This window comes from Cavia porcellus, unplaced genomic scaffold, assembly GCF_034190915.1.
Source record: "Cavia porcellus strain 051 isolate PalLab524CR breed Dunkin Hartley unplaced genomic scaffold, mCavPor4.1 scaffold_4, whole genome shotgun sequence".
NCBI lineage: Eukaryota > Metazoa > Chordata > Mammalia > Rodentia > Caviidae > Cavia > Cavia porcellus.
In genome coordinates, this window is record NW_026947487.1 from 39,971,760 (window position 1) to 39,991,788 (window position 20,029).

Genomic DNA, 20,029 nt, shown 5'->3' on the forward strand with positions numbered 1-20,029 from the left:
CAACAACTTAACAGAATGAACACCACGTTTGCACATTTAGAAATATTGGACCATTTCACAGGATAAAACTCAAGAGTTTTTGTTGTTGTTGTGTCTTTGTTTTTTCATCTTGTGTGATTTCCTAAACCTTTAGGCGTTTCCATAATGAAATCATTGCTAGAGAAATGTGAATTATTTGGATTCTCAGAACAAGCAGTTCCTTGGTAGAGTTTTTTATTTTCTAATTTAAAAAACAGTTTAGCTGTTTTGGCAATCTGTTGAGTGTCACTGGATGCCATTTAAAACACATTGCCTAACACTAAATTTTAAAATGAGAACCTATAAATAATTTATTTGGTCTAAAACAGCTGATCATACAATTTTTAAAAAACCTTCAGTAAAATTCTGCACATAGAATAAATAATATCTGAATTTATATCACCAAAGCTTGACCTGTAGTCAGATATTTATAAAGTAAGTAGTATAAAGAGGTGACCTCAGACAAAATTTTCTTTTATACGATTTTCTCTTTTTATTTTCAATTAAGACATAGTAGATTGAATTTTTCAAAGTTAAACATATCTTTTTAAAAAGGATAACATTCATTATTTATTAGATTAAACTGTTGACTTATCAGAGAAACACAATAATTTTTGGAATGTTTGGGCCATTTATTGTATTTTGAGTGATGAAGAGAAACATTAGCGTCCTTTGATTTGGTAACATATTCAGACACTTCAGATGTTAGCTTAGCGAACAGTTCAAAGATGGAGGAGGTAATGAACTCCTGCAAAACTAGAGAAGCAAGCAAGATTAGTTTGATTATAATAAGAGATAATTTTCTATTTTTTGCCAATATTGTATATTGAAATTTTACCTCTTGTTAATTCAAACTCTAAATAATACAGGTTTATGCAACTATTAAGGAGTTTCATGCCTGAAAAAATGTAGTCCATTACTGTATGTTCCTCAAAACCATTAGCTATAAATTTTATTTCTCCTAAAATAAGAGTGAGGCTGAGAATTAAGCTTCAGGAAAGTTTCTACATGACATGTTTCATCTTGAATAAGTCATAGCATTTTTCACCTACAAACATCTGGTAAGGTTTTCTTATTCCAATTAACTTTTGGTATGGTCCTGCAAAATGAAACAGAAAGAGGATTTTATATAACGTCTCCAAGGTCACATAATACATTCATTGTGATTGGCAGAAAGGAATTTTCTTTGTGGAATCTAGACTTTCTCTCCCTTGTGTTTTCCCCAGTGTTTAACAAAGGCATTTCTATATCCTAAACAGTCAATAAATATTTGCTAGAAGACTGAGTGAATGAATATGTACATGAAAGAGTAATCACATAAATAACAATACTACCTGCATGTGTGTTGCTCTTAAAGTTTTATTATTCAATAACATAGATTAACATGTCCTTTGAAATTTGAATCCAGATGGCAAAAACTTGAAATAACAAGTTAGTCTATTATACAGATGCTGTGTCTGTCACCTCGAGAAGTACTATAAAGTGGTTTCAATGTGTTATAAATTAAACATGATCTTTTCTTTCCTCTCTGGACAAGAAATGATTGTAAGATGAAAGTGTGAGAGCACACACAACACAATGGTGCTTGACAAAGCTTTTTTGGATTAAGTGGAATATGTCACAGCACTGGTAATAAGTGCTTGTAAGTAAACTCGCAAATACCGTGTGACAGTTTTCTGATTAGGTGTGTATAACCACTAATTAAGATTACTTGAAATAAAACCTACCATGGAGAATTCATAATGTCTTTTATATCTAGAAGTAATGGCATGCACACTGTCTTTTTCTATTAAGTATCTCTGTCTCCTAACACTGGCACCCATAGTTTGCTTTTATAATTGATTACTATTCTATTTATGTGATAAATTTGCCTCCAATCCTGCACATTTCCAAGATCTCAAATGAGCATCTTATGTAAGCAGAATCATCAACCGTAGAGAAAGAGACTTTTCCAATAGAGTTCTTAGTGGTCTTGATGACCTTATTTATTTTTTTCTGCAAGGGTCTCATGTATTCTACCTACTGTGGAAAGTCAGCAAAGATATGCTTATATTTATTTGCTATTGCAAATAAAATAGAAGTGTCTAATAGTGTAATCTCCAGTGTGAAGATTTTGTACACATCAGATGGGGAGAACACAGACGATGCAAATACCTTCCATATTTTCAAATGTCAGCTGCTCCCAAGAGAGGACGCTTAAGTAAACATCATCTATGGTCTCAGCAGATGCTATCGATGCATCCCACTTTAATTGCAGTTTTCCAGTGTCTGTGCTGTTAATAACAGTTCAGAGAAGAGCTGAAGTGCTTTGCTTTTAATCAATGGTCATTTAAAAAATAGCTGCATTCAATGAGGTATGTTTTTCTCTGGATCCTCTCCTTTAAACAGATGGTATCTTTGGAATTGTTGTGACACTTCATTGTTGCTGTGGCTGATGACTCATTGTAGGAAAATCCCTGTGTACACAATACATGAAAATAAGATTGTTTGCTGTTCTTTGCTACAGCTAATTTTCAAACAGAACCTCAACAGATATGACAAGTTTACCAAGATGTTGTCAAAATAAGAGCAACCCACTGACAAATCAATTCTGGCTGGTGTTCAGCCCTTTGCTACCATTCTAGTTTGTTTCCAGTATCAGGAGACATTGTATCAGTGTCATCCCTGATGACTTGATCATTGCAGATGCCACACTGTCAATTTTCACATCCTTCCTGTTGGCTCAGTTTGCAGTCATGATTCAGTGCTTCCTGTTTTTTCTTCGTCTCCTCACCCACTTATTGCTAAAGGGACAATGTTTGTAACTGATCTTTTGTTATTTGGAAAATGAGATCCTCTACCAGAGAGAAGTTTTAGAGGTCATGGAGAAAGATGATCTGTTATGAAGGAACTTAAAAGAGTCCTAAGAAATTTCAAGCTTTAGCTGTGAATGTTCGACTGATAACCTTGCATAGTTAAAGTGGCAACTCCCATAACAATTCAGAGTCATTATGGCCTTGACCAACATTAGTGAGACTAGTTCAAAGAAAATGAGGTCAACACACAGTGTTAGTGTGCATTATTTTGAGTGTCAAAGAGGCAGTAAAAGGAGCCCATTATCATCAATGGCAACTGGAAAGCCATAATGTTAAAATACCGTGTTCTCATTACATTGAGCTGACACAACAGAATACTGGGAATCACTTTGAGTAACCCAGAACAAAAGCCTTTATGATGAATCATCCCCTCCAAGGGCTAATCAGAAATAGATAAAAGAGGGGAAGTGATAATCATAGTGCACAGTAAATTCTATTTTAAAAGAATAATGGAACTGAGGTATAAGGTTGCTTTTGCAAAGAAGCTGGTGGTATGTATGGTAAAATGTTGAAATTGTGTTCTTTGTGAATAGCATATTTTATTTCTGCTCAGCCTTCCAGAAATACCCAGAGGGTGAAAGTGTGACTGAACACAATGCAATGAAAATTCTATTGTTTCGACTATTTCTGAAGTGACTGGTGTTGTACTCACTTCACAGTGTTAAACCTATTAGAAAAAGAAGATAGCTACACAGTTGTAATACTGTTTCTATCAAATGGAGAGAAGGTAAGGAAGGGGGAGGGGAAGTGGGAGAGATAGAAAGACAGAGAAAGGAAGAGAAGGAGAGAGACATTTATTTTCATATTTAACAGTTATCTCTAAGTACTACTTGGGAAATAGACAACAAATATAAAATTATGATGTATTTGGGAAATACTAGGAGTCTTCTACTTGTTTTTTAAGTAGGGGAAGTTTGATAGATTGCAAAACTACTGCAAATGCTTCACAGATCCTCCTGTCAGGAGGACTCTATTTTCCTAAATTTTCTATATGAATCGACTCTGGATCTTGTTTTGACCAATAGATTGGTAGAGGTAAATTCAGGAACTTTTGAGCTGATTCCTTCTGTGGGCTTGTAGCCTCTCCCTGTCTCTTCCTCTTGGAACACTATCACAGGGGGTAACCTGAGCTACCTGCTAAAGAGGGCAATGAAGAAGAAGCAAGAGGTTCTGGTTGCCAGTTGCTACCAAAGCCAGAGAGATGCAAATTTTCTTTTAACCTGTCGGGGCCAGCAAGCCACCATTGGACCACAGCCTCACAGATGAACAGCAGGAGAACTGACCAGGTGAATCCAGACAAAAGCACTCTCAAAATTATGAATGAGTAAGGAAGTGTTATTTGAAACCATTCAATTTTGTGACAATATGTTACGCAGGAAAAAATGAATGACATTGAGAAAGCATAGTTAAAAGGAAAAAACACATCTGGTGTGACTGGCCATCTCTCTGCAGACCAGTACCCCTATCTGCTGTGACCACAGGCAGTTGTAAAAGGAGAAGCCACCTATTTGTCTCGCATGAACTCTTCACCCCTCTTGGGGAACATTGCTCTACTGACATCATCCAATCTGAATTACAACCTGAGAAATCCCACTGGGACACCTTTTATTAGATGGCTACCTTAATGCCAAATGACTAATTCTGATGGTCCTAGGGTTACTAGCTATAGGCAAATCTGCTTAAGTGCAAATCAAACCAACTTGATCATGCAATAGGAAATAAGAATGTTACTATGGTGCAACAAAGTGCCACTGATACAGCTCTTGCAGAATTGGTTGTGTTTCCACCTCTTGCATGTGCCTAAAACAATATAAAAGAGTGAACCAAGATAGGTGTGAGCTAAGATCTATTTCCCTTTCATTAGGTAGATTTTTCTACTTTGCTTCCAGACCTCTGAGGCACCTCTAATGGGTGACTCAGTTTTGATCTTTGGTTTTCTATGCCTCCTTCAATGCACTTGTTTTCTAGTCCAAGGGTTAATATTACTGAAAGCATTAATAGTTGAGCCAGATGCCCCAGCCTGGATTCATCTTTGTGGTCTGAACTAGCGCAGCTATGACATTAAGAGCAGAAAGGAAATTTATTATCCATCTTGTTTGCTTCTTTTATTGAGTTTAAAGCAGTTTCTCCTTGGCCAAAACTTTGGACTGGAAGATAAAGTAGAATGAAAGTTGAAATAGGGTCTCCAAATGCAGAAGGGATAATGCTGAAATATCCACATGTATTGCTTGCTTTGCCATTTAGTAGACCCTTTCATTTCCATGATGTTTTTTGAGCAACTTCAGTGTTCCAGTCACTTTGGTGGGTTATAAGGGGACTGAGAGGAGTCTGTGGGACACCTTAGTGAGAGATTTATGATTTTTGAAGATGGACAATGCAAATGATTAATTACAATTCCATGCTACCTATACAGTGATAAAATTAGGTACCATAATGTGCAAGATTACTAGTTTTCCATTTTCACTGTTTAGATACAGGAACAAGAACCATCTCTAAAAACTAAACTGTTTCTCAACACCAAATATAGGGATAATTTCTTTATATTTACCATTCCCATGTACATAGTAGAAACTCAATAAATGTTTGTGATTCCTGGGGCAAAAAAAAAAATTTCTCTCACTTGCCTCTTGTAAGATACCAGTGTCTGCAAAATTTATATCAAGTGTTTGTTCTGTGCTCTATTATCACTCAGGGATAACTGTATGAACCTAGAAGAGTGTTTCTGATTATAACCTATGGGAATGAGATATAAATCTAAGGAAAATCCTAGAGAAATTATTTAATGCATTAAATCAGTTTCTAAGAAAAGTCATGAATTAGATAAGATACATTCTAAATTTCCTTATTCTTTTTTGCACGTAAGAATTCACTGTAAGCTCCTAGAACAAAGATTTAAGATCTTAGACCTAAGGACCTAAGACCCTGTAATACCATGTGTATTGTGACCCATAGTGAAAAACAGATCTATTCGGCAAACTGACTAAATGCCTGTTTGGTAAATATAATCTAACAAGTAATCCTCTGAGGATTGATATAGGGAATTAAATGTCATTTGCTAAGTTCTTTGTAGAAACAATTATTCAGATCTTCTGTAAATATAATATAACAAGTAATCCCCTGGGCAATGATACAAGAAAATTAAATGTCACTTTCTAAGTTCTGTCTCGAAGCAGTTATGAATATAGGAGTAAAAATAAAGCCCTAGAAGTGCTAATTTTTTTATTTTAAAGAGAATAAAAAAACCAAAAAACACATAATTTCAAAACAAGATGAAAGAAAATTAAAAATGGTGGTTATATTGCATATTGTCTTCAAAATAGATAGCAGATACCTGCTCAGATACCAGATATAGGCATGAAAAATTGATTGAACAATATGAGCTCTAACTGTTTCTAGCAATGAACTAATAGAATAAGTAGTACAAATTATATTAGCTATCTGATATATATTTTTTCCTTCCTTCTTTTCTTCTTCCCCATCCCAGTCATTCTTTCCTTTTGAGCAGGTTCTTCTCCTTTTACTTTCACAACATCTTTTGTACATTTTGAATCTTATTTACTCTTTCAGTTTCTCACACTAGAAAGACAATATGATGTGCAAGTCTGATTTCACGTACAAGTATGGTCTCTAGTTGCATCCATTTACCTATGAAAGTCTCCAGCTCATGTTTCTTTGTAGGTGAGTAGGATGTCATTGTATAAAAATATCAAATCTTTTTTATCCATTCCTCAGTTGATGAACATTTAGGTTGTTTCCAAGATCTGGCTGTTACAAATTGAGCTGCTATCAATATGGGTGCACATATATCACTGTGCAGTTTGGTTTTTGTTCATGAACCCTCTGCCTATGCTTGTGTCTTCAAGCTTTCTCTATCTACTTTCTCTTCCAGTAGATTTGGTGTTTCTGTTTTAATATTTAGATCTTTGATCCACTTTGACTTTAGTTTAGTGTATTGTGATAGGTATAGGTCTAATTTTAGTCTTTTGCATGTGGAAAGCCAATTTTCCAAGTACCATTTATTAAAGAGGCTATCTTTCTGCCAATGAATACGTTTGGTCCCTTTGTCAAAGATAAGGTAGCTGAGGTGTGTTTGTAGTTGTGATGCATCTTCTGTTATGTGTCACTGATCCTTAGGTTTGTTTTTTAGACAGCATCATGCTGATTTTATCACAATAACTTTGTAGCGTAATTTCAAATCAGGAATTATGATATCTTCTGCCTTTTCTTTGTTGCCCAGGATTACTTTTACTATTCTAGTCTCTTATGGTTTCAGATGAATTTTAGAGATAGTTTTTCTAGATCTGTGAATGATGCTAATGGTATTTTGATCTAATTTTACTAAATCTGTATAAGTTTTGGGAGTATGTCCATTTTCAAAATTTTGGTTCTTCCTATCCATGAGCAAGGGTTATCTTTTCATTTTCTGAGATCCTTTTCAATTTCTCTCTTTTTTTTTTGGAATACTGTAATTTTCAATGTGTAAATCATTTACTTCCTTTGTTAGATAAATTTCAAGACATTTCATTTTTTGGGTGTTAATGTGAAGGGTATGGTTTCCCTAATTTCTCCTTCAGTGATTTTGTTGTTTATATACATTAATGCTATTGATTTTTGAGTGTTGACTTTGTATCCAGCTGCACTATTAAATTTGGCTATTAAATCTAGAAGTCGTTTGGTGGAGTTTTTGGGATCTTCTATGTACAGTGTCATGACTTCTGTAAATATTGATAATTTCACTTTTGTCTTCCCTATCTTTATTCTTTGCTTTCTCTCTTGTCTAATTGCTATAGCGAATGTTTCCAGCATTGTATTGAATAGGAGTGGTGATAGTGGATATTTTTGTCTTTCTTTTGATTTTAGATTTAAAGCTTTCAGTTTTTGTCCATTTAGTATGATATTGGCTGTTGGTATGTCATAGATGGCTTTTATCAGATTGAGGTAAATGCTATCTATTCAAACTTTTCTAGGTTTCTTGAATCATGAATGAATGTTGGACTTTGTCAAAAGTGTTTATTACATCTATTGAGATGAACACGTGATTTTATCTTTGGCTCTGCTGATATGTTGTATTACTTTTATTGATTTCATATGTTGAACCATCCTTGCATTCCTTGGATGCACCTCATTTGGCCACAGTGTATAATTTTATTGATGATTTGCTGCATTGTTTGCTAGTATTTCACTAAAAACTTTATATCTATATTCATTAGGGGAATTGATCTCTACTTTTCCTTTTTGGTTGGGTTTTTCTCCGGTTTCGGTATCAGGATAATACTTGCTTCCCAAAATGAGTTAGGGAGAATTGCTTCCCTTTCACTTTCATTAATGAGTTTGAGGAGTATTGACATTAAATCTTCTCTAAATTTCTTATAGAATTCAGCTGTGAATCCATCAGGACTTGTGCTGCTCTTAGTTTTTAATTATATTTCCAATTTAATGAACTGTTGTTGGGTCATTCATAGTTTTTATACCTTCTTGATACAGTTTTGGTAATTCATATGTTTCTAGGAATCTGTCCATTTCTTCTGAGTCTTTCATTCTGTGTGAATAAAGATTTGTTTTCTTTTGCCTTGTTTTGTTTTGTTTGTCTTTTTGAGACAGAGTCTTGCTATGCAGTTCAGGCTGGCCTTGAGCTCACTTTGTAGTCCAGGCTACTCTTGAACTCTCAATGATCCTCCCACCTCAGCCTCCCAAGTGCTGGAATTATAAGAATACACTACCACATGCAGCTGAGACTAAAGTTTTTGAAGTAGGTATTGGTGATCTTCTGAATTTCTACAGGAAGTGTAGTGATTTTGCCCTTTTAATTCCTCACTGCATGAATTTGAGTTTTTCTTGTCTTTTTTTTGATAAGGCTGGATATAGATTTATCAATTATTTAGTTTTTCAAAGAACCAACTCTTGGATCCGTTAATTCTTTATATTGTTTTCTTGTCTCAATTGCATTAATGTCTGCTTTGATCTTTATAATTTCCTGCCTTGTTTGGGCTTTGGGCTTGACTTGCTCTTCTTTATCTAGTAATTTGTGGTGCATCATTAGGTTGCTTATTTGTGCTCAGTCTGCTTTCTTAATGTGAGCATTCACTGCTATAAATTTCTCTATTAGGACTGCTTTCCCTGCATGCCACAGGTTCCTTTAAGCTGTATTTGTATCTTTGTTTGATTGTAGATATTGTTTAATTTCTTCTTTAATTTCTCTGTGACTCACTGATTTTTCAGGAGTATGTTATTTAATTTCCATATGCTTATAGAGTTTTTGCAGTTTCTTTTGTCATTAATTTCCAGTCTCATTGCACTAAGTTCAGATACGCATGAGATAATTTCAGTTCTTTTGCATTTACTTAAGCATGTTATATGAGCTAGTTTATGTTCTATTTTAGAGAGCATTCCATGTGCATCTGAGAAGAATGTGTTTTCTGATATTGGGTGGAACACTCTATAAAAGTCTACTAAGTCCATTTGTTCACAAATTTAGTTTATTTCTGTCATTTCTTTACTGATTTTTTTGTCTAATTGACTTATCTCTTTGTAACAGTGGGGTGTTATGTTTCTTCATTATTGGTTATTTAATTTTTTATATCTATTAATATTTGTCTTACAAACTATGTGCTCCCATATTTGATGCCTATATATACATATATATGGTTTTTATCTCTTCCTCTTGAAGATTTCCTCAACAAATATGTAGTGACCTTTTTTTATCTCTTTTTGATCAATCTTGGTTTGAGGTTCACAGTGTCCGCAAGTAGAATATCTACCCCTGGTTTTTTTCTGGGTTCCTATTATAAGGATGCTTTCCATCCTTTGATTTTTCAGTCTATCAATTTGTTTTTGAGGTAATTGTGTTTCTTGTTTAGAGTGTATTGTTAGATTTTGTCTCTTGATTCACTCTGCCAGTCTGTTTGTCTTGGTTGGTAAATTGAGACCATTTACATTGATGGTTATAACTGATATGTATTGGTTTATCTTTGTCATGTTACCTTTCTGTTGTCAGTTCCCTAATTTTCCCTTCTGTAATTGCTTGCCTTATTTGGTGGTTTCTTTCTATTGCTGTTCTTAGAATTGTGGTCATTTTCATCTCTGTCTAGAATATATTTCAATAATCTTTGTAGGGTTGGTTTAGTGGACATGAATTTCTTCAATTGTTGTTTATGATGGAAATATATTATTTCTCCACTAATTTTGAAAGATAGTTTTGCAGGGTACCTCAATATGGGTTGGAAGTTGTTTTCTTTCAAGATTTGAAATATTTCACTCCAAGCTCTTCATTTGAAGGTTTGTGTTGAGAATTCTACCATCATTCTGATGGGCTTTTCTTTATAGGTGATCTGTTTCTTTTCTCTAACAGCTTTTAAGATTCTATTTTTGTGCTGTATAATTTTGAGATTATTTCTGGGATCTTGATTATTATATTTCTAGATGTAAAATTATTTTGGTATGTCAAATTCTGTTCCCATGCATGGGAAATTTTCTGCTATTACTTCTGCAAATAACCTTTTGATGCTATTTGTGTTGACTCCAGCTTTTGCATTGCCACCTATGAATCCTACATTATTTTTCTCTGCATCTTAATATAGAGAATTGTTATTTCCTGGTTCCTTGGAATTTTCAAGAGATCTTTCTTTTTATGATCACTAGTTAAAATCCTGGTTTCAATGTCTGGAAGTCTTACTTCAGTTTCACTCAAGCAGTTTTGCCAGCTTTCAATGGAGTTCTTAATTTCCCAGATATCTCTTTGAGTCTGTTTCATGCATTCTAGTTCTTTCCCATGTTGTTCATTCAAGCTCCCCATCATTTTCCTATACTTCTCTATTTTTTTCTGTGTCTCCTTTCAATATGTTCAGCATTTCTTTCATTATCATTGTCAGTTCTTTTTTTTTTTTACTTGAGGGATTATTTCTGATCTGATTTCCTTTACACTTTTGTGGAGTTGCTGTGATTTCAGAAATTTCAAGTGTGTCACTTCCAATTTATTCAATGTTAATGTCTCCTGGACTTGTTTTTGGTGAGCTGGAGTTCTGAGATTGCATTTTCCTCTTTCATCTTGACATTTTCTATTTCTAGAGAATTTTATGTTGTTTTCTGTGATGATCCTTTTGAGTTTTGGTGATGGATAACAATATTACTAGTATCAAGGCCTCTCTAGAAAAAAGTCTATTCATCAGGAATGTCTCTTGTGTGTAGGTGATTCTTGGTTTGTGTCTATTCTAAGATCCTACCTCACCAATTAATTGAGAATGGAATGTTGGTTGCAGTTTGTCTCTGTCCCCAACCTTGTGGTATACGGCTATGGTGAGATAATTCTTTACAATCTCCCAATATTGTTACACAAGGGAGAACATCTGATTATAACAATGATGACATCCTGGCTACTGTAGAACAATTATCAATAAGCACAATGTAGAAATTTACAAACTGTAGTGACTGTTGATCTTGTACTTTAAATCATGAGAGCAAAGTCTATAGTTATGTAACACAACCAATAGTAAATTAGGGGTTCTATGCAAAGTGTTTCCCTTTGTTAGAATGGATTTACCCTGGGTTCATCCAGTCAAGCTGGTTGCTGAGTCCCTGATGCTACCCATGCTGGCTACCTATCCTGCATTGTAGGAAAATGGGTCAGGTACCTGGGTTCATCCAGACTGAGGTCCCTGGGGTGGTGGAGAGGCAATGGCTACAGTTGACTTTGGGGGAACTCCATTCCTTACATTGAGCATCACTTCTTAGCTCTGGAGGGGAAGATTTATGCTCTTTAATATCCGTGAAAAGCTTGTCACTCTGGCTTCCTGGCATGTACTCAACTGTTCTCATCGTCCAAGGAGCTTGGGACCTTATTGTCACTGAGGATGGCTGTGATACTTTTCAGGGGAGCTCTGGACCTTATTTTGAGCATCACTTCTGGGATCCAGGGTAGAATCTCAGCCAACTAGCACACACCCTTCACCCTGCTGGCATAGACTTTCTAGCTTCCACCACTGACCTTTGGGCCTTCCAAACACAGATCCATAAAATAGACTTGCATAAGTCATTGTGGTGGGCTCTTGACCCTCAGTTGGATTCATGAGAGGCATTGTCATGGGCTCTAGGTCTTCAGCTGGACTCATGAAGCACATTACTGTGGGATCCAGACCCTCGGCTGAATTTCTAGATCTTTACTGCTATAGAAAGATTTCCTGTACTTTCTTGTATTTAACTCTGGGTGACCATCATAAAATAATAATATAAATTCTGTGTCCTATATGTTATTGTTCTCCTTATAACCCCTGATTGTTCTCCTTATAACACCCAGTAACTTGAAGGTTTAAGATGTTTTTGATGCCTTGAATTTTTATTTGATCTAATTTCTCCTTGTTTCTCAAATATTCCAGATCCTTTAAGGATCCATGCCTCTTATAAAGATGATGACTTTTTCCTATGCCAGTAGTTCTTCCTGTGCTGTTGAGGTGTCTGAATGATAAATATCAAAAGATCTTTGGAAGCATGAAAAACAATTTGGCACCAACAGAGGAAATGATAAAAATATAGTATGCATTGTGGTCACCTGTCCAGAGGTACTCTCTTTTCAGTTTTATGGCATGGTTAAAATCAACTTGAGTTTGTTACTAATCAGATTGGCTCTATCACCAAAGGTTTTCTTCTTGATGATTGCTTCATTTCATTTAGACATTTGAGTTTACACTATAGAAACATGAAGAGAAATTTGATGGAGGCTTTAGAAAGAAATTCTTTTTCACAAAGACTCTTACTTTCCCTGCTACCTAGGATGTCACACAGTAACATTGGGATGAAGTGTAACTCAAGGAGACCTGCAGAGCGATAACAAGTATCAAGATTCTTGATGATGTCATTGAGCTGCAAACACAACCAACTGTGATGCTGTTCTCACTTCTCCACTTCCCTATTAATCTGTTCCTCTTACTCTTTTTATTTAAGCTGTTACTATGCCTTCCCATTGTTCTTGTCTCAATTTTCCATATGAAAACTTTCTGGAGGATACCACGGACAGATGAAGATTTTTAAACAGTCAACAGAACACATGATCATATTGGATTGCATCAGATCTATACTGGGTAGAATTAAGTGTGTTGTACCAGTAAAGTTAAGGGGCTGACAGATACAAAAATTTTCCATGTGAATTGATCCACAGGGTGCTTTCAAAGAAAAAATAAATACAGAAATCTTGAGAGGCTCATTTATTTTCATTCTTATTAATTCTTTAACAGAGTGTGTACCTAAGTTTACCCTCTAGAAATGATACCAGACCAATTATCCTTATACTTGGACAATATTTTGATCCTTATATCAGGGCCAGTATACACCCGATAACTTTTCATGATGGAAAGTCAGAGATCATCTCGTTTGAAGAATGAGATTGCGGAGTCAAAACAAAATTTATGAAACAAAAATAAGAGAAGTAGCATCCCATTAAAAATGTTTAAAAGGTAGTAACAAAGAACGAGCAGCAAACAAGAGCTCATGAACTGAAGGAAGTGCCCATCATTTTTCCTGGGATATCCGCATGTCTACTGTAATTATGCACATTATTATTTACATTTTGCCCAAGCATACACCTCTCATTATAAATGTTCTCAGCTCTGCCAGGAGACTCTTTTAGGTCCACTGCTGCTGCTGTTGGAGATCTAAGATTAGATGACTAATGAGATACCCAGTGGCATGGTCCAGTGTCAGATTGTGGAGTTTCTGGTCACTCATGCTTCCCAGCTTATTGGTTAAGTTATAATTATAAAAGCTACTTAAAAGTAATATTTTTTCTTTACTGTGTGTCCTAACAATCTTATTTTAGTGTGAAACTCCCATCAATATCAGTTCCTCAAAGAAGCAGCTTAATATTGATGATGTTACGGTTACAGATTTTAGCCTCAAAGGAAAAATGTACAAGAGCTTAACTCCTCATAGCAGAGTTAATATCTTCTTTATGTATCCATTGAACTTTTAAAAAGACAAAATGCAACATGAGAAAACTATCTTTACAATAAGGACTAGCATTTTGAAACAGTTATACCTATTAATCAGTTGCCCTGAGTATGAGTCATGTAATTTAAAATAAAGTGATGCTACTCAAGAATAAATTAGATTTCTCCTAAGATAACATCTTTTAAAACATTTTGCAATTACAATAATAAATTATTCTTCACTGAGGATCAGTTTCATGAGGACATTGTACTTTAATAAATCAACCATTTCTGCTTGATTTTGCTCAAAATAAATTATTTCATTTCCTTAAATCCAAGGCACTGACTCTTTTACTTTACATGTCATTGCTGAACATATTTACAGGAATCTTCTGAAGGCCTTGCCATTAAATAAGTAATTTATTGAAATTATATTCCCCATGCAACTCTCCAATAAGGAGAGACTTGAAAAAAAAATAAAATATAGAGCATAAACTTGGAAAGTTTTTGCTTTTTAACCAACATAAAATATTTTATTTTCCTTGGGAAACGAGACCTAAACTCAAGCAATGAATTACAAATAAAGTTTTAAAATACAATTTGTTAAAAATATGGGAACTATTAGTAAGCACTTGGCACACTGTATACATATTGTTGAAAACCATTAAAATAATTTACATGACACGGTTTAAATTTCTCACTTGAACCAAAAGGAAGCTCTCCCACACTAACAGTGAAAATTCACTGAAAACGTGTCGACCCCAGATCAGTGAAATCCAACAGGGGTGTCTTTTTCTTTAAGAGAAATATAATTTAAAATGGGAAATGAGTACAACTCTGAAATGAAGAGGACATGCAGCCAGGATGGTCTTGGTCTTCCTGGAGGCAGGCTTAGACCTTAGTAATCAAGTTGCAAAGGAAAGAACATACAACCAAGCAGGATCTGAGCCAGAAGAAACCACTGAACCATGAGATCACCACTCACCCTAGCAAGGCTCACCAGCCTCAATGGCAGTGCCTCTGAGTTCTTTGTTTTTAGTTTTCATACCTAATCTGACCTGATACACTGAGCCTCATGTTAGGCTCAGGAATGTCCAATATCAGGTCAGTGGCAGCCTTGAGATTGGGAGGCTAGGTCTGGCTCCTCAACTCTGATGTGGAGGACAGATAAAGCCATCCTTTCGGCAGAAAAGGCTGATGACATCCGATCTGATGACAACACCAGATAGGGTATTTGGAGTCAAGGCTGGATTGCCTAACTGTTCTCTTGGCCTACAAATGAAGTCATAAAGGCCCCATCCAGTCACACAGATTAGGCAAATGAAGACTGGCTGCAAAATGTTAAACTCTAATCAAGCACGCTTCACTTTGGATTGGCAAGATTTATTTGCCATTTGATCTCTAATGACTGAGCAGCTTGCTAGAGCTGGTATATTGGCTCAAGGCAGAACTGGTGGATGAAGGTCCTCAGTGCCTGCTATTGAGCAATCCAAAGAAAAAGAATAGGGATTGATAGCTCCTGAGTATATGGATTTTTCATTTGGGATTATTTAGTTTCTTCAGGGGGAACTTGCTAAAATCCCTTGAGATCTTTATAAATAGAATAAATACTCATTAGTTGGAAACCAGAAGAGGAAATCAATCATTCCTAGAGATGTTTTGCATCCTAATGTTGTGCTTTCAAGTTTTCCACATGTGGCATTTTCCACTGCTTTATGCTGGAATACGCAAACCTTTGTGAGGTAATGTCTGCAGCGATGTGAACTGAGTAGACACTAGCTGCTCATTCTTTAACCTTCCTTCAAAGCTATTAAAGACCAATGTTAAAGAAATAAATATAAATTATTGAAAGCTTGTTTCCTACAGCATTTTTCCTATCTAAGTTAGAGAATGCTATTGGAAACATCCTGAAGAGCCAAAAAAAAGAAAAGAAAAGGCCAGGGTGGGTGGTATATAGTAGTCACCTTACCCTAGTGAGATGGAAAATCCAGGTGCTTGGCTGAAATCATTCACTAGCAAAATGACTCTTCCACAGAAGCCTTGCAGATTTTTGATCTCAAGATAATGCAAGAGATGTCTATAGATTGTGAAACGTGGGATGTCTTTGCTTACTCCTTTTCATGATTGTATTGAGTTAAACCCACAAATGTCAATACAATTTCCATTAACATACTCAGTTTGCAGTTAGGGTCAACTCTTTGCAAAGGACAACAGGATAAGAGCTTTCTAGTTTTAATTATAGGGACCCTCTGATTCAGTTAAGCTAGGCATAGTTAGCATCATAATCTTCCACTCGGTTATAATCTTCTATCAAAAAAGAAGAATTTTTTATTAGCTTTGGCAAGACAGTGAGGCTTTGTCTCTGCAGAATAAAATGCTTTAAATAATATGCTTCAAAGGTTTTTTAAAGAAAATTTTTATATCTAAATATCTGCGCACTTTTCTCACTCTTCCCTTGCAACTTTAGGGAGATAATCAAGTCTTCTACCCAAAGTTATGTGTGCGTTTTACTGAGAAGGGAAATCTGCAATTTTCGCTGGGTTCTCAGAAAGGTACATAATCACATAAAGATTAAGGATGCTGCGTCAAATGAATTCAGCTTCGTCTCTGCCCCTTCCACAGAAGTAGGCTCATAGGAACAATAGATTTCATCCTACTCTCTGAATCCTTGTAAATGTCTAGGATAGATGTGGGGCTTGGTTCTGGAGTAACCTGACTTCTTGGGTAGTTTATGGTCTAACTGCTGGAAAATTTGTCTTTTACTATGGCTCCAAGGTCATTGGCATGCTCATGGATACCCAAGAGAAGCTGTTCTTTCTCAAAATTCTCCTTCAGACAGGCTCCTAACCAGCTACACCAATTCTACTAATTCTCTTAATTAGGAAATCTTAACAGTAGAATGTCTCAAGAATCTGCAATCTGAGGAGTGTTTCATAACATCTTTCTAAGAATAGAACTGGGGTTGTAGTTCAGTGGTAGAGCACTAATTTGGCATCTACAAGGGTCTTGGTTCTATTTCCAGCTCCACAATAAAAGAGAAAAGAAGGAATATTCATTTATTACCCACTCAAAAAATAAAAACCTGGAATACAGAGAAAAGATCAAAAGAATAAAAGCTCTTCAGAAATATAGGATAATTACTTTTAAGGATATTTATTTCATATTTCTTTCAACATAATTATAATGTTATGTATACTTCCACAATGCATTTTGTCATATGTAGTTATACACCTTCAAACTAAAAATGTGGATTATACTCTATGCATCAAAGCTTAATGGTTAAGTTTTAAACAAAGCCTAAAATATCCAGGTAGCTCTATAAAAGTTTTTAATCTTTAATATAGAACTTGAAGTATTTGTTTGTATTATAAAAGATAATCAGCTTCTATCAATTAACAGGATGTTTGATGTTTGTTTTTTGAATACATAAACATATGTGCAGCTGTACTCATTTATCTATATATGTATATATATATATATATATATATATATATATATATACATATACACACACACACATATTTGTTTTGCTTATGTGTTTTTTGAGGTACCAGAGATTCAACCAGAGCTTTATACAAGCTACAGAACTGCTCTATCACTGAGCTACAGTTCTAGTCTTTATTTATATTTGTCCTAAATATTTACACCTTTAAATGTATTTAAATAGAATGCATAAGATATCTTCCTCTTTCAATCCATTCGCCTGTATTCTAAGTAGGAACTAATTATTACTGGATATTAATAATATTCTAAGCATTTCTCCTACGTTTTTCTCAGTCTGTACAAATATCCTATAATGTAAGCACTGCTTTTATCCTTATTTTATAAAGGAGGAAACCAAGCTTTGCTATATTAAGTAACTTGTCTGTTTTCAGAAAGCAGGGATAGGGGAATCAGGTAAGCCTACCGCTTTCTAACTTTCAAGCCTCTGTTCTTAACTACTATGCTACACGTTCTCAAAATCCAGTCTGGTAACAGTGTGTGAGCATCACATGGAGGTTGGTTAGAAGTTCCAGCTCTCAGGCCCCATCCTGAGCCTGTTGAATCAGAAATGGTGAGGATTGGGCCAGCAAGCTGGATCCAAGCTCTGTAGGTGTTCTGATGCAGGCTTTGATGACCACAGTTCTATTAGAGACTGCCTCCACCAAGGGGCTCAAATTTGAGCCCAGTCTGGACAATTCAGCAGCTTAATTGTGTCTATGAATAAAAGTAAAATTTTAAAAAAAGGCTGGGAATGCATTCAAACCCAGCACCTCAAAAAAATTTAAAAAATAAAAATATGAAAAATCCTTAAACTTAAAAAGAGATTAATATAAAAATTTTTAGACATCTATATTTTTCAAAAATCATGTTAGACTAACCAAAGGAGTGTTAGTTTGTTTTCTATTGCTTAAGTTTTCAGAGTTTTATTTTGGGGATTCGTTGAATAAAGCACTAATTTATAACAACTGATGCTTTTGATGCAAATAGAGGCTGGAGCATGGTGTGCTTTCAAAATGTTCTCAAGCTATTACCTGACTATAAGCTGGACTAGGATTTGTCTGAGTGGATAACTAAAAAAAAAAAAAAAAAAAAAAAAAAAAAAAAAAAAAAACCTGTTAATAAATCAGGCTCCCTGATTTTCAGAAATAAAAATGAGAATTTTATTTTTTGGAGAGATCACATATGTAGCATGTTTCCCGAATAAGTGAGGAAAGCACCACCCCTTTATAAGCTTACTGCCTTGGCCTGTGGAGGTTTTGTTTCTGGGGACCTGCAGTCCTTCCCTGTGTTTGCTTGTCTCCTCCCTTTACTCTGTATTTGAATATTGATGGGGAAGAACCCATATATTTACAATTTCATTTAAGTATTCCTGAAGTCCAAGGCATTTTAATGTTAAATGTATTAGATTTTTAAGAATTTAGGTGTGATTAGGCATAATATAATATAGATATGGCCAGACTTAGGGGCCCCAGGTAGCCAAAATTAAATTTTTTAATTAGTATTTGAATGGGAAGGCCTCTTCAGTCAGCATAATCAGATTTCCACTGTATTTTTATTCCTTTCCAGATCTGACTGTCTTAAAATTTAATTACTGTTAGCAAGACCTTTATGGGAAGAATGGAAATTTTCTCATAATAGTGTTAGCATATTAAATGTAATTTGCAGGTGACCCTCCTAGGATTCTAGCACTCCTCAATAGAGCCAATTTAGCTGCCTTTTTTTCTGCCCTGACAGTTCGCACATATTCAACTCACAAATATATTATTTCCCTAGTTCCTCTAATGCTATTAGAACTTCATTGTCATAGTATATTAGAATGTTCATTCATTTGTGATAAGACCCATCAAATTTGATATGCATTTTAATGCTGTTCTTGTGAATACGATTAAACATGCTGATTATAGCCCTTCTATTTCCTAATGTAGACTTTTTATTGGTTTGTTGGGTCTGTAGGTTATTTATTTTTCAATCTTGTTAATCTCTTATAATTGAAAATAGGTGACTTTTTATATTAGTCACTTCCCTATTGCTGGCACAAAATATCCAACACCCATGAAAGGAAGGGAGGTGTATTTTTGTTCATGGTTTTAGTAGGTTCAGTTTATGGCCAACCAGGACCTAAGAAGAAATAATATTATGAAAGACTTTAGTACAGAAAAGCTGTTCATGTCATGGTGACTAGAAGCAGAGAGATGGGAGGAACTGGTTTCACAAATACACTTTTCTCATCACACCCTCCCTGACCCACCTACGAGTGCTACTTTCTATCGGCATGTTCAACTCCTGCATTCATAAATAAATGAATCCACAAATAAATATATTGCTTCTATGATGCAGTCGCCTTCCAAGCACATGAGAATTGAGGGGAACATTGTAGATTTAAACTATAACAGTGTTGAAAAAGCAACCCATGATTACCTATAAACATGAAGGAAAAATAACAGTTTTGCATAGAAACCAAGGTCAAATGACCTGAGAACTAACACAACTATTTGTTAAATGTAATTGTGACAGAATTTTAAAAGAAATGTGTCAGGAGATATAAGAGGTAGAAGTCTGAGGAAATGTGAGGAATGGCTTCTTCAACTGGAGATGTTTGCTTGGGACCACAGGGGCATCTGTGATTATAAGCCTGGGGCCAAGCTCCCCCTGGATGTGCCATCTCTCTTCTGGAAGGAACAGCGAATTCTCATCTGCTCAAGTGCTCTCAGGCAACTTTTGCCACTTATGACAGGAGAGCAAGGAGCACCTGCAGCCTTT

At 35.2% G+C, this 20,029-nt stretch overlaps 1 protein-coding gene across 3 annotated transcripts in view; it reads left to right on the forward strand.

Moving 5' to 3' along the window:
* Nucleotides 1-20,029, forward strand: part of Gpc6 (glypican 6) — a 1,068,618-nt gene that overhangs the window by 658,718 nt on the left and 389,871 nt on the right. The gene's annotated exons all lie outside the window — the stretch shown is intronic.